Genomic DNA, 13,662 nt, shown 5'->3' on the forward strand with positions numbered 1-13,662 from the left:
AGCACCTGCTGATGGATCTGAAATTCGGGCTCGCTGGTGCTGTTCTCAAAGTCGTGTGTTCACATGGCCCTGACCCAGACGTCGTTAAAAATCACCGTCTTTTGAAATACTGGCTTAGTATCTGTCTCGGGTCTTTGCAGGCAATTTCAGTCTGCGAGGAAGCCCTAGCAACATTTAAATGTGTGTGCACATTTTTAACATTCTCTCGGCAAGGCTCAAGCGCAAGGCAAAAGAGCTTCACTGCGTTTTGATACGTTGTATTTTTATGAGGGCTCATTTTCAGAAGTTGTTCAAAGAGCCGATTATTCCAAGAACTGCCTCCAAAAAAGCCTCAATCAGTCAGCCAGTGGTTGCTGAATATTAATCTCCAACACAGCAATCACTTTTAGGCAAGACAAACTATGGATTCTGGGCCAACACAGGAACTAAGCCTCCCACTCAGGGCTGAGCGGTGGTTTTGAAACCTGCATTTTTGTTAACAATTTCCTTCTGCACCATCACAACTGGCGTTCTCTATCTGAAAACAACCCTGCAAGTGAACGTGGATTTTACTGCGCATCAACACCACCTTCTGCTCAAAATGGGCCAGGGAGAAGCACAAACTTTGTTTGGAGTGAGGAAGGCTCCTAGCAGGGGGAAGAGAGGGCAGCCACCTTTGTAACAAGTCATGAAGGGTTTTCAGGTGCAAAGCATTCCCAGAAGCTCACACCTTAGCACTTTAGCTCCTGCAACACTGCTCTCTTAATATGTTTCTCCAGACATAGGATGCAGATCTGTTTCACAAAGACAGGTTCTCAATAAGGTGTGGTTTGTTTGCTTTTTTTAACACAGCAGGAGCTGCCATTTTGATGTATTTCTCTGATTCACAACAGAGTTGAAAGCAGATCCAACTCTGATATAAAAGTCAAGTTAAGTTTCATTTTCTCACATACCTTGAAATCTGCAAAATCAGTCAAGCCCCAGTGACATCTAAGACTGCAGGTGCAGAAGCAATACACAGACAAATCTGTTAATGAACAACCGACCCAATTTTCAAGCTGACAGATAAACCAGAAAAGAAACCAGTTTGCACAAGACTGAATCTTGCTTGGAACAGTAAGGGGAGTGGAGCAATGTCAGCTTCAGAATTTGACCAAGGTATTTCAGAAGTTCTGCTTCATAACCTATCAGTTTGCCTCTGCATGTGTCCTACTCGTCTGTCTCCGGTGAATGGGGGATGTAGACAAGGGGAAGAAGCAGGCTACAAGTGCATCCTGTTCAAACCCTTATATTGACCTTCAGTACCTGAAGCAGGCCTATAAGAAATCTTGAGAGGGACATTTTATAAGGGCATGTAGTGACAGGACAAGGGGTAACCATTTTAAGCTGAAAGAGGGTAGATTTAGAATAGATATTAGGAAGAAATTCTTCTCTGTGAGAGTGGTGAGACCCTGGAACATGTTGCCCAGGGAAGCTGTGGGTGCCCGTTCCTTGGAAGTGTTCAAGATCAAGTTGGATGGGGCTTTGAGCAATTTGATATAGTAGGAGGTGCCCCTGCACATGGCAGGAATGTTGGAACTACATGATCTTCAAGGCTCCTTCCAACTCAGACCATCCTATGGTTCCATGATTCTCTGATAGACTGGATTTTCTTTTTCGTCATTTGCATTTTTAAGCGAGAGCTTGTTTCAGGCCTTATTCACTGTGTGCCACTAAGTTTTGCTTCCAGCGACGTTCAAACACAAGCTCCTTGCATTTGTCTTTCTTTCTTCCTGTAAGAAAACTGCAGTACTGGGCCTGAACATGCCTGACATTGGCAGCAGGGCACTTCCACATACGGTAAGTAATCAGGAAACCTTGCTGCACACCTCCAAGACTTTGGTCTCACTTCTCTGCCTTGCAGGTCTGCACAAGTAGCTGGGCAGTGCACCATCTCTCTTATCCATTATTTCCCCTTGCTCTCACCAAAATTGTACTGCAGCAGCCTTTTGCAACCCAAACCTCAAAATGTTTGTGAGGAAAAAGGAATTGTCTGCTCTATTACAGCCAGTTACCCTGCAAGTATAGCAGAGGCAAGTCATGGAAGCAGGTTATGTGCTGCCCAGAAGCCTGGCCACATCTCCTCTAAACCAAGCAAAAGATTTCTGTTTAGTAGCAAGGATGAACTGGGAAGTCTGCCTGTGAGTGAATGGTCCTGTCTTTCCCCACCAAAAAGTTAATAAAAAGGCACACTGTGAAAAAGAACAATTTGATGTTCTTGATTTGGTTTAGGTTTTTCTTTGGTTGGTTGTTTTTTTTGTTGTTGTTTTGGTTTTTTTTTTTCATTTTTGTTTGGGTTGTTTTGTTTTGGTTTGGTTTTCTGAGAGGGAGCCATTTAATGCACTGTCAACTACTGCCAGAAAATAAACCTGTTATGAGAAAGATCACAGAGGATAATTTATTTTTCTGGGATCAGCAGCTTGGAAATTCCAGGTGCAAGGCAAAAGCAAGGCATAAGATTTTACATGTGCCTGTGCTACTTTCTTATGGATACTTTAATTTTGTGTGTTTTCTAAGGTTTTTTTGTCTAATCCAAAATAAAGTGCCTTTGCTTAAAAGGCTACAGACAACCAAAACTCTTTATGTGCAGTCACTGCTACCACAAGATCCCTTTTTTTTCCCATTTGTCCTAAGGCACTTCTGTAATAAATTACATCACCACACTTCCTTCCCTAATTTTGTCTTTATTTTAAACTCAGCTGTGATTTTCCGTTTATGCTGGACCCAGAGCAAGACTTAAGATCTCAACTGATGAAAAAAATCTTAAAAGGTAATTCAGGTTTGTGAAGGGACGTATTATGTTTACTTATAGGTTTCAACTCTGTTCTGAGTTACCCAGACCTATAAACCCTATTTTCAGCTGAGCTGCCATGTTTAAGAGAGCAGGAGTGTTATCTTATTGTCACCCACTGTTCTTGAGGTGGATGACATGTCTACATCTGCCCTATGGGGAATCTTTGGACAGTTCTCCTTGGCCAGATGTCCTGTTTTGGGAAGCCTAAGCTGTTTGTCTCAGCACCATGAAGTGCAGCTTTGCATCCAGAACCCAGAAATGATCAAGATGTTGTTACACCAGCAATATTTTGATTTGAACATGACAGAAATTATTATAGCTTGCTGTTGCCCAAGATGTTTCCTTATTCACTGGTAGCAAGGGCAATGTACCCAGAACTGCAGCTGGAGGTGGGGTCTTGTTGGGGCTGGTTGCTGCACAGACACAGACAAGAACACAGACATCACTTGTTACAGCCTCCAGCATTACAAGGCTGTAATTAAATCCCCTTTCCCCAGCAAACTTAATGGAAGCCCAAGGGGATGAGCTGGCACTAAAGCCTACAAGGAGTTTGCATCAGTACACAGAACAAAGGGGGAGACATTCCCCCCACCATTTTATTGTCTGTCTATTGAATATATCTTCAGTTCTGCTGGATACTTCCCAAAACACAGGCTTAAAATGGAGCCTATGGTTTGTTTTTTTGTTTTTTTTCTTTATCTCTTCAGGGGCAAATATACTGAGCTATTGATTAGGTTATTTTAGGATCATGGCACTGTACACTTGCTTTCTGTTATTCTGGCAGTGATTTATCAGCAGTCAGTTGCACACATTTTGTAAAGCTCTTCAAAAAACACATCTACTCGAGAACACTTTATGCAGCACGTTTCAGATGTGCCTTTGTGTGCGAGTTGTTTGTGTCTCAGTAGCAGCCAAAAAGCCATTTGGATGGCTTGGTTGCTATAGTAATTACTTTCCTTTGGAGCTAAAATAATAGCTTACAGCTCCTGCAGCACGTTGTTGTGTAGGCTGCCTTGAACCAGAGACACTTGCATTTTGTTTAGGAGAGGGCTAGGGACTATACTCTAACATACACTGAGAGACAGACTTTCAATTCTGTGCTTGCACAGCTAATTTTGATTTTAACCTTTGTAAAGGATGTGTAAAAGGTCTAAAGATTCAAAAACAAAAGCAGCATATGAAATGGTAGGACAGCCTTGCGGCTGAGTTTTCTGATGGAGGTCAAGATTTGGGGTTCCTTTCTGTTTCTATTACTGAAAACTGGTAGGAAAGAGACTGAGGGTAATTCTGAGACTGATTTTTAGTGCTGAGGGTCCTTCAAAGCAATTAAGGGTAGGGGCCTCACAGAGGGTTCAGAAGTACCTAAGCAGGAAAAGCAGGTACAGGACAAGGAGGACAGTTCTGCATTATGCAGCATTTTTTTCACTGGTGACAGCACTGGTGAGGTAACTGCTTTATAGACCTGCAGCTCTGGAGAGGTTGAGGGGTCACACTGTGGACAAAACAGACTTTTGGAGCAACCTCACAGCTGGCAGATGCCAGCTCCCCCCTCCATCTATAGGCACAGAATATTTCTGAGTGACATTTTAAACAGCAGTCCTGTGGGCTGTGGGATTTTTCCTTGAAAGGGCCCTGTGCAGAAGCATTTCCCAGCAGTAGGACAAGCCTCATGCTCATGACTCTGCATGGTCATGAAGGAGCCGGTGGATGGGAAGGCCTATAAGTTGGTTTGGGCTGCTAGCCTGATGAACCAGGGATTTTTGTGCAGCATGGCACTTGTGGTATCTGCCAAGGAAGCAGAAGAGAGGCAGGGACAAGCGGCACAAGAAATGATCAGACAGATTACCCTCCTGCATCAAGAAGCAGCTCCAGAGTGACTGCAACTCAGGTTCATGACTCACAGGGGTTGACCTACATAGAGCCCCAGAACCAGCAACAAGTACCAGTTTGGTTTTGCAGAGACCAGCAAAAGGGGAGGAAGATATAAAAACAAGCTCAGAGAAAAGGGCAGGAGGATCCAGGATGAAAGGAGAAGGAAAACAAATAGGGAAAGCGTTTTGCCTCACAGTGCTGTCCTAGAAAATTCACTCTCAGATGTGTACGCAGCTGCATCTGCAACTGGCAGGGAGATGTCAAAGGGAGATAAAAGAACTGCATCATCTTCTGAAGGCTGTGAACACAAACAGTTCCTGTTTGAGTATCACACAAAGATGCAGGGCAGGAGGGGAGCCACAGCGCAAAACTGGGATGTAAGGGAGGTAAGCTTCACTTGCAGGCACCAGGTGATAGAAACTTATTTCACACATGGAGATGTGCAGAGCCCCCTACTCCCCCACAAATATAGGCATAGTACACACACAGGTTTTGTGCCTACACAGCTTTGCTGCTGAACTGAATTGCTTTACTAACAGAGTTAAAGCAGCCTAGCAGGGAGCATCCCCCTTCTCCCCAGGTAATGCTGGAGGTAATGCCCTTTGTGATGCCCACATTTCTATGTGCACCTTGTATCTCATGACTCTGGTACAACTAAAGCCAGGTGACTTCTTCGTGGAAGGACAGCCTGGAAAACCAAGGATGATGATGACCTTGAAGTGAACTGCAGTCTAGGACTGGTCTGATGAACCAAGCCATGGCCCTTATCCTTGCATGTATGCCCCAGAGCCCGGTGAAGGCAGGGAGAGTGCTTGTGTATGCTGGGGATGGGGGACTCAGCTGTCCAGCCTGTCCCTCCAGCTCAGAGCAGACCTGTTGTGCCCAGCCTGCAGTTGACACCACGCTGGTTGGACATCGAAAGGACATGGTTTGGGTGTTCCCAGGCCCTCTCTCTTCCCCTCTCAGTGTAGATGTAGCCGAGATTACTTGTGTAGTACCTCAAAGGATAGTCCCTAAAGATCACAGAAACCCCAGGGTAAAAGAGGATGATAGACTTTGTCAAGGAAGCCCCTGAAAACAAAATTATGCTGGAAATCTAGAAATGCTTCATTGCAAACACTCACAGCTCTGCTTGACTTGTTTTGTTTTTTATGGTTAGGGAGCCAAACTTTTGATTCACAAGAATCGTGCAGGCTTCGGCTATGAGAACATTTAAAGTGTCTTTTCTGTATTAAAGGTGTTGTGATGTTTCAATTTTTTTTAATCTGAGAATTAGAAACCTCCCTCCCTCAATCTGCTGGACGCACTCTTCTTAATGTACCCCAGGATACCATTGGCCTTCTTGGCCACAAGGGCACATTTCTGTGCCATGGATAACTTGATGTCCACCAAGGTTCTCCATGGCTGAGGTTAAATTGGGAGTGTATTTTTTTATTAACTGTCTGATATTTTACACTTGTAATGAGATGCTAAGGCCTCAGAACACTCAATTTAGGAGCCTTGTTATATTAAAAGCAAGAGCTGAAGTTATGTTTAAACCCAGGGGAGCTTGCAAAAAAATTCCTCTGCTGGAGGAACATTGGTGTTTGTGCTTGATAAGTATGTTTGCTGGCATAATGATGATCTCATAGCAACTCTTCTCCAGCACAGATATCGTAAGATGAAAAAAAAAAACCTTGAAAGTTTGCTCACGTGTACCATGAAAATTATTTCTCTTACATTGGTGTATGGTAGGTAGCCTGTGTAAATGTGTGGCTTAGCTGGACAATGCATGGATGCTCCTGTGAAGTGGAGTGTGAAAAGACAAAGTGTGTCATCCCCTAAGGACATGCTTCATCAAGTGCAACTTCCTAGTCAAACCACTGTAGCTCTTAAAGAATCAGCAATGATGCTCCACAGACCTTATCTGTTTAAACAGCATTTCCTCAGGTGGGGAGAGTGTGTCAGCCAAATGAGTAGTCTTGGAATATCTCCGGTGGTGAATTGTATTGCAATTGCTTAAGAGAAAGCTGATACCTTCCATGCATTCATGGCATCCAGGCAGGTTTTGAATGTCTCCAGAGGAGACTCCACCACCTCCCTGGGCAGCCTGTTCCAATGCTCTGTCACACCTCTGTCATCTCTAAGATCATGCTATGGGGGAGGTAGCATCTCCTGCCAGCACAACCATGGGGAAACCTCTGCACTGCACCCAGTCCACCCTGCACACATTCTTGCTTACCAGTCAGTTCAAAACTCCTGCTACAGCAAGCAAAAACCAGCCAACCAAAACCCAGTAACTCATAGGAAAGTACCTGGCTCTCAGACATCCTTTTACTTGGACACCAAGTCTTATGCTCCACTTAAGTTTTCACCATCGAAGAGCTAGATGGAAACCACAGAACATCAACTGCATTTCTATTTTAGAAATGCGTATCCTTTCTGATAGCTCTTCTTTACAGGTGCTTATGAAATGGTGATTCTGAGAAATACACCCCACTTCACAAATCGATCGCTGCTCATTTTTAGGAACTGTTGCTTAATATTAAATCCAGAATGATCACCCATTCCTCCTTTGGGGATGCAACACTCAGGAATGGAAAAATCTTCCAAAATCTCTGTCTTTAAAATGGAGAAACTCTTTTTAAAAGGAGGAGGACAGTCCTAGTGTCTGGATAACCATGGCCACAGATGGCAGTTCATGTTGCAGGTAAGAGTCAGAGCTGGCTAAGGGTATGATTTGTGTCCATGGGATGGGAAAGCTGTCTGCTTACTCAGCAGGAGAAGCTGTCCCAGGATTCTTTTGTGTGAGAAGCCCTGAGAGCATCATACTGACAGGTAGCCAGGGCTTCTTACCCTAGCAGACCATGTTGGCCAGCACTCTTTTCTCTGCATACACTAGGACATCCCAATGTCCTGCTCACCCCTGACAGTTCTGTGTCCACATTTCCCAAGCCAGGCAGTATAAGGAAGCTGCCTGGTTTTCTTTCAGAGCACTTTGCTATGCACAGGGCACAGCCAGTGTATGTGCAAATAAACTGCAGGTACATTGTGAAGTCCTTGATTTAATGGGACCAGGGATGTGTGTGGAAGCTGCAGAACTGATTGAGGCATGGGCAGAAGTAGTTTACTAGTTTAGCAAGGCAGCCATAGCTCTGCTGCTCTCATCTACACCACAGCCCTGGAGAGATAAGCGAGTTCTGCTGCCAAAAGGTGGCGAGAAATGGCTACTTTGATATGCAAAGCACCTCTGTGTGGCACCTCCATATGGCCCTGGAGTTGTCCACTTTTTCTGGACAGACAGACCAGCAAACTGCCAGCAAAAGGAAGACATTTCAGAGATGCAGTTATTTTATGCTACAGCCTGGAAAAAGCAAAACGCTACAGCCTGGAAAAAGCAAAACCAGCCCTAAACGGCAAAGTGAAAGTGCCATTAGAGTGACCTGAAGGACAAATGGTGTCTTGTATTTATGCAGAGAAAGGTAATCTGAATCAGAGAGAGAAAGTATTGACTAGACAGTCACTGTCCATCCAAGAAAGAATGCTGATAACCAACCAAACAATAAAGGTAAAAAAAAACCCACACCCACCCCAAATGCTCTGGGGGAACCATACCTGGGTAAAAGCTGTGACACTAGGACTTTTTATCTCTCCTGTGGCTGCTGCAGTAGCATAAACAAGTGTAGTGGCTCTGGTTTGCTGGTGTAACTCTGCTGTACTCAGGTCTGAAAAATAGCACAGGATGACCTGTTGGGCTGCCTTTTATATCCTTTTAACATAGGGAAAACACACATGCTGTAGGTTACATAATGGAAAATGCAAAATGCCAATATGAAAGGTACAAATGAAAGCTAATTTTGTCCTCTCATGCTTCTTGTTATGATCAGGACTTGGATTTTACAGCCCTTGGATTCATTTGCCCATGGAGCCTCAGCCTCACTTGGTGGACCAGACAGGCTGTGCCCAGGTAGCAAGCAAGATCTGTCTTTGCTTTCCCGCCCTGCCACGCTGTGTCCAGAACACACCCTTCAGCTTTTCTGCTGGTAAAATAATGGCTTGTTTTCTTCTTAGCATTAGTGTGTGTGCTCACTGACTCTCTATATACAGAAGAACGGTGGTAATAAACTCAAACACTTGAAAACTTTGTGTCAGGACATCCAAAAGAAAACCTGAGATTGGCTTGTGAGACTTTATGGATCATGTACTTGAACTGACTACGTTTGGGTTGTCCCTTAATGGAAACATTTAAGAATAATGAATTAAAATATTTTTTTTCAGAAGTAGTGACTAGACAGAGATACATTTCTAAGATACATTTCTAAGTTCACTTAGAGAATTAAACTCAGAATTACTTGGAGTCTGATGCAGTAAGAAACAATAAACATCACAACATTTGTGATCCTTTTGAAAGTGCTGGTAATAGTGCAAAGCTTGGCAATTCTACTATGTAAGACACTGATTTTAAGTCCTTACTGGTCAGTGTACCTGACACTATCTACCACAGCTGTTTACTAACCCAGGTGCACAATAATTTAGATATTCAAGCCAGTGTCAAGCATGCTGAGCAGTCACAGTTTCTCTTGACAATAACTACTGTACTGCATGCTTAGTGCTTCTGTTCTTTTTGGCTTTGGAAGTAATGAGTACCCAAATGCAAAGGTCTAAAAACTACTGGTGGATTGAAAAAGTAGCAAGTATCTGTAAGTGCTGTCCAAGCTAGAGGAAAGAGCGGATAAATCAAAATGACAGAAAATAAAAACTGAGAAAAATTGTCCAGCTCAGTTTGTCCAGGTATGTTGGTGTTTTCAGCACCCTTCTACAGCTGACATAGTGTTAACTTCCAGAAGGAAGATGGACAGAGCACTTATTTCTTAAGCTGTTGAGACTAAATTCAAAAAAGGAAGAAAAGCCCAGCACATTCATGCTTCAGCTGCAGATAATGAACACAAATTCAACCTTCCCTCACACTGGTGCACATCAGATGCCACATTAAACCTGCATGCTACATGTAACTATGTAAATACACTAACTGTGGGCTCCTGAAAATTTGGTAGGATAAGATGAAATTATTAATGTGGGAAAGCCACACTGAACAGCTCTGATGGAAGGGGAAGTCTTAAGCCTTGAACATAGAAACTCCAGCAAAACAAAACTTCCCAAGAGCTATCGCCGTCTCCTCCAAGTGAAGACCCCATCCCTCTTCAGAACAGCTGAGTCTTGGCTGAGCAGGAACTGCAGAATGAAACTGCAGCAGCAGCAGAGCCTCCCTTGTCACATCATGTGCTTACATGAGCCACTGATGTACCTTTACTGATGGGGCTCAGGAGATTGTGCTCCTCCCATTCTACCCTGCTGGCATTCCTCTGTCACAAGCCTTCTGCACCATGGTGTGGCAGAGCAGCAGTGCAGAGCCTGCTCCATTTACACTGGTCTAGCTCTGTGGTGAAATTACTTTTCCTTCAAAATAGCATTTTCTTGGTTTCAGTCCTTGACTGAGGCTTCTGCAGTTGCGTGCCCTAAGCTGCATCAGCTCATGTCAGCATCAGACACAGAATGCCAGAGGGGGAGAACTGAGGCTAACAGCCCTAATGTCAATGTGTTGAGGAATGGGCTGACATTTTTCCCACAAGCTGCAGGTCTACTTATGATTCCCCTCAGACTCCAGGGAGGTCCCTGGTATTGGTTTCCATCAGACATGCATGTGAAAACATGCTTAAGGCTACTAAGCAGAAAGGTATGGGAAGCGGCTTGTGACTCAGATGATGCTTTAACTGCTGATGGCAGCAAACTGCAAAGCATACCTGGGAATGCTCACTCTGTGCATTTCATTTTTTACCTGTTGCTGGCAGCTCTCCAGCACAGCATGTTTTGATACCTTTGGTCTGATCCATTTTTATATCATCTCTCTTGTTGACTCAACTGATCAGGTCTTAGTGTACTGTCACCCCTAACATACTCAGTACATTAACATGTGAAGGACTAGTTTCATCTCACATTTGAAAGTCACCGCCAGACCACTTTGAGGTATAACCATCTTGTTAACATGAATGTCATTAGTGGATCAACTTATGCTCATGACTTTTCCCTCATGGCCAAATGAATGATAACCTTTTCACGTTTTTATTCTAGCTGTTACTTGGATTCCCCTGGTATCTAAATACACCAATAATCTTAGTGCTGGAAGTGTAATGTGTTAGAATGGTGAGAAACATTCATCACTTCATTAAGCTAATAGCTTAATAGCTTAATGTAATATAAATTACAGTAAAGGATGTAAGAAACACAAGGTGGGAAAGGAAGATGGAGAGGAGAGAAGAGGAGAGGAGAGGAGAGGAGAGGAGAGGAGAGGAGAGGAGAGGAGAGGAGAGGAGAGGAGAGGAGAGGAGAGGAGAGGAGGAGAGGAGAGGAGAGGAGAGGAGAGGAGAGGAGAGGAGAGGAGAGGAGAGGAGAGGAGAGGAGGAAAAGAATTGTACTATTAACAACATGTATGTGCATAAGTAGGTGATTTAAATTTGTGCTGGGTTTCGGAATTTTTCTTCATGTCATTGTTCTGCTCTTTATGTAATTGCGTGGCTGTACTTGGCTGCACAGTAGTAAGTACGGCTAATTGCTTTTCTTATTGGAAGGTAGTGGACTGAAACCATGACTTCTGTTTGCAGCACCAGGTAATAAAAATTGTATTAAATGAACTATTTCAGGCAGTTTTAGCACCTTTCATCTCTTTCTGTTTTACACAAAAGAAGTGTGGCTGACAAGCAACATACAGTGAAATCCTTCTGCTGAGTCAGATGCTCGGTTTCAAACTTACATAACTGGGATGTATTTCCATATTTCCTCCCTTCTTTCATATGCATGAAGCACAGACAGAAAGAGTGACTGTTCTGAGGCTGCTCATGGTAGCTTACTGGGAAGCTTCAGTGTCACAATTTAAATATGAAAAAGATCTCCATATTTCTTTTGTAGAATAACAAAATACTGCAATAATACAATAATACAAAAATACTGCAAAATACAACAAAGCAGGGTCTGCTACCGAGTGACACTGGAGTCTGCACGCTACACAGAAGCATGCTGAAACTTTTGTTTCTTGAAACACCCAGTAAATAAAAAGTTGTTCAAACAGTAAGTAATTTCATCATTTTCGGAAAAGTTTAAATACATCGGGGAACAAATCTTTTTTAAAGGAAGTCTAATTACAGCATTTCAATGCCATTTTCTGCCTATAACTCTGGTATGTCCTGTGATTTCGCAGGCTGTTATATTTTTGAAAAAAACTCCACACTTTTAATGTAAAAGTCTACTATAAATCACAGAGCTCTGGCACATAAAAACTAATTTACTATAAAATTCATCTGGCAAGTAAGCATTTATGTCTATAGCAGAAATATCACTACTGTATTTAGAAAGAAGTCAAGTGCCAAGAAAAATAAGTTTAATGTTCACAGATGGCATGTTCCTCATTGACTATTTGAACCTACAACAGACATATGTACAGCTTCAGCCCTGTAGATTGTTTGCTCTTGAAGCTGTGATGAATTCTTGCTAAAAATGAAAAGCAGGTAAAAGTATAGGAAATACTGAAAGAAACATATAGTTAAGAAACAAAGACCAAAAAGAAAATAAGATGAGAATCACAGCAAGTTAAATCAAGTGTATGTGTTTGTAGGTAAGATATTTGGGTGAGCAACCTCACAGATGCAGATTCAAATGATGACAGGCAAAATGGGAGACTGAACCTTCTCCCACTTCTTGGAGGAGTGCCCTTACCACTGGGTTTTAAGATAACATTTTTAACAGCAAATTATTTGCTTTCTTTTCCAGCTTACAAGTACTACTTCAGGTTGAACATGTTTTGTTTGATACGAGTGTGGGGTCTGGGATTTTTTTTTCCCCTCTCTACCAAAACAAGAAGAATAACATTTATTTTGGCTGTCTTCTGAATTACATCCCTCCCTCTTATTTGGCTGCTCAGACGAAAAAGCAGTTACTTACACAAGCCTATACCCATTCTCCATCCACCTACTTCCAGCAGGTTTTCACCCCACACCCATCTGGGAAAGTCCTGTAAACCACTGAAAATCTTCCTGTGCTTCCATTCACGAGGAAGCCTTCTAAACAAACTGTCAAGAGACAGACTGAATAGGTGGCCCACAAGACAGGTAGAATTGGTTAACAGGCTGTACTTGGAGGGTTGTGACCAATGATTTTTACTCAGGCTGGCAGCCTGTAACAAGTAGGGTCCCCCAGGGATTGACACTGGGCCCCATGCTATTCACGTTCACAAATTATCTGGATGATGGGATTGAAAGCACCTTCACCAAGTTTACTGATGCAGTAAACTGGGTGGTAAAGTGAATACATGAGAAGGCAGAGCTATCATCTGGAGAAAGCCGGACAGGCTGGAAGAATGGGCTAGGAAGAAGAGTATAAAGTTTAACAAAGACACGTGCAAAGTCCTGCTGGTGGGATGACATAAACAAAGAACCCAGTGCAGGCTGAGATCTGTGAGGCTGTGGAGCAGCCTTGCTGAAGGGACTTTGGGTACCTGGTAGACAAGAAGCTTGAATGTGAATCAGCAGTGTGCTGCTGCAGCACCAAAGGCAAATCAGATTCTGGGCTGCAGGGATATTACTAGCAGCGATAGAGACGTGGTCATCCCTCTCTATTCAATACTTGGCATCTGGAGATGTGTCCAGTTCTGGTTGCCATATTTAAAAAAACAAAACAAAACGTGGTCAGATTGGAGAGGGTCCAAAGGAGGGCCACAAAGATAAACAAAGGGCAGCCAACCTGGCCTGAAGGAGTTAGGTCTTATCTCCCTGGAGAAGGATGGAGAGCAGTCTCAAAACAGTATTCCAGAACCTAAGGGGTGGCTACAAAGAGGACTGAAGTTCCCTCTTCACAAGGATCCACATGGAAAAGGGGCAACAAGATTTCTTTTTAACAGTGAGAACAACCAAGGACTGGGACCCAGGGATGTGGCTGAGTCCCTGTCACAG

This window comes from Calypte anna, chromosome 3, assembly GCF_003957555.1.
Source record: "Calypte anna isolate BGI_N300 chromosome 3, bCalAnn1_v1.p, whole genome shotgun sequence".
Lineage (NCBI taxonomy): Eukaryota > Metazoa > Chordata > Aves > Apodiformes > Trochilidae > Calypte > Calypte anna.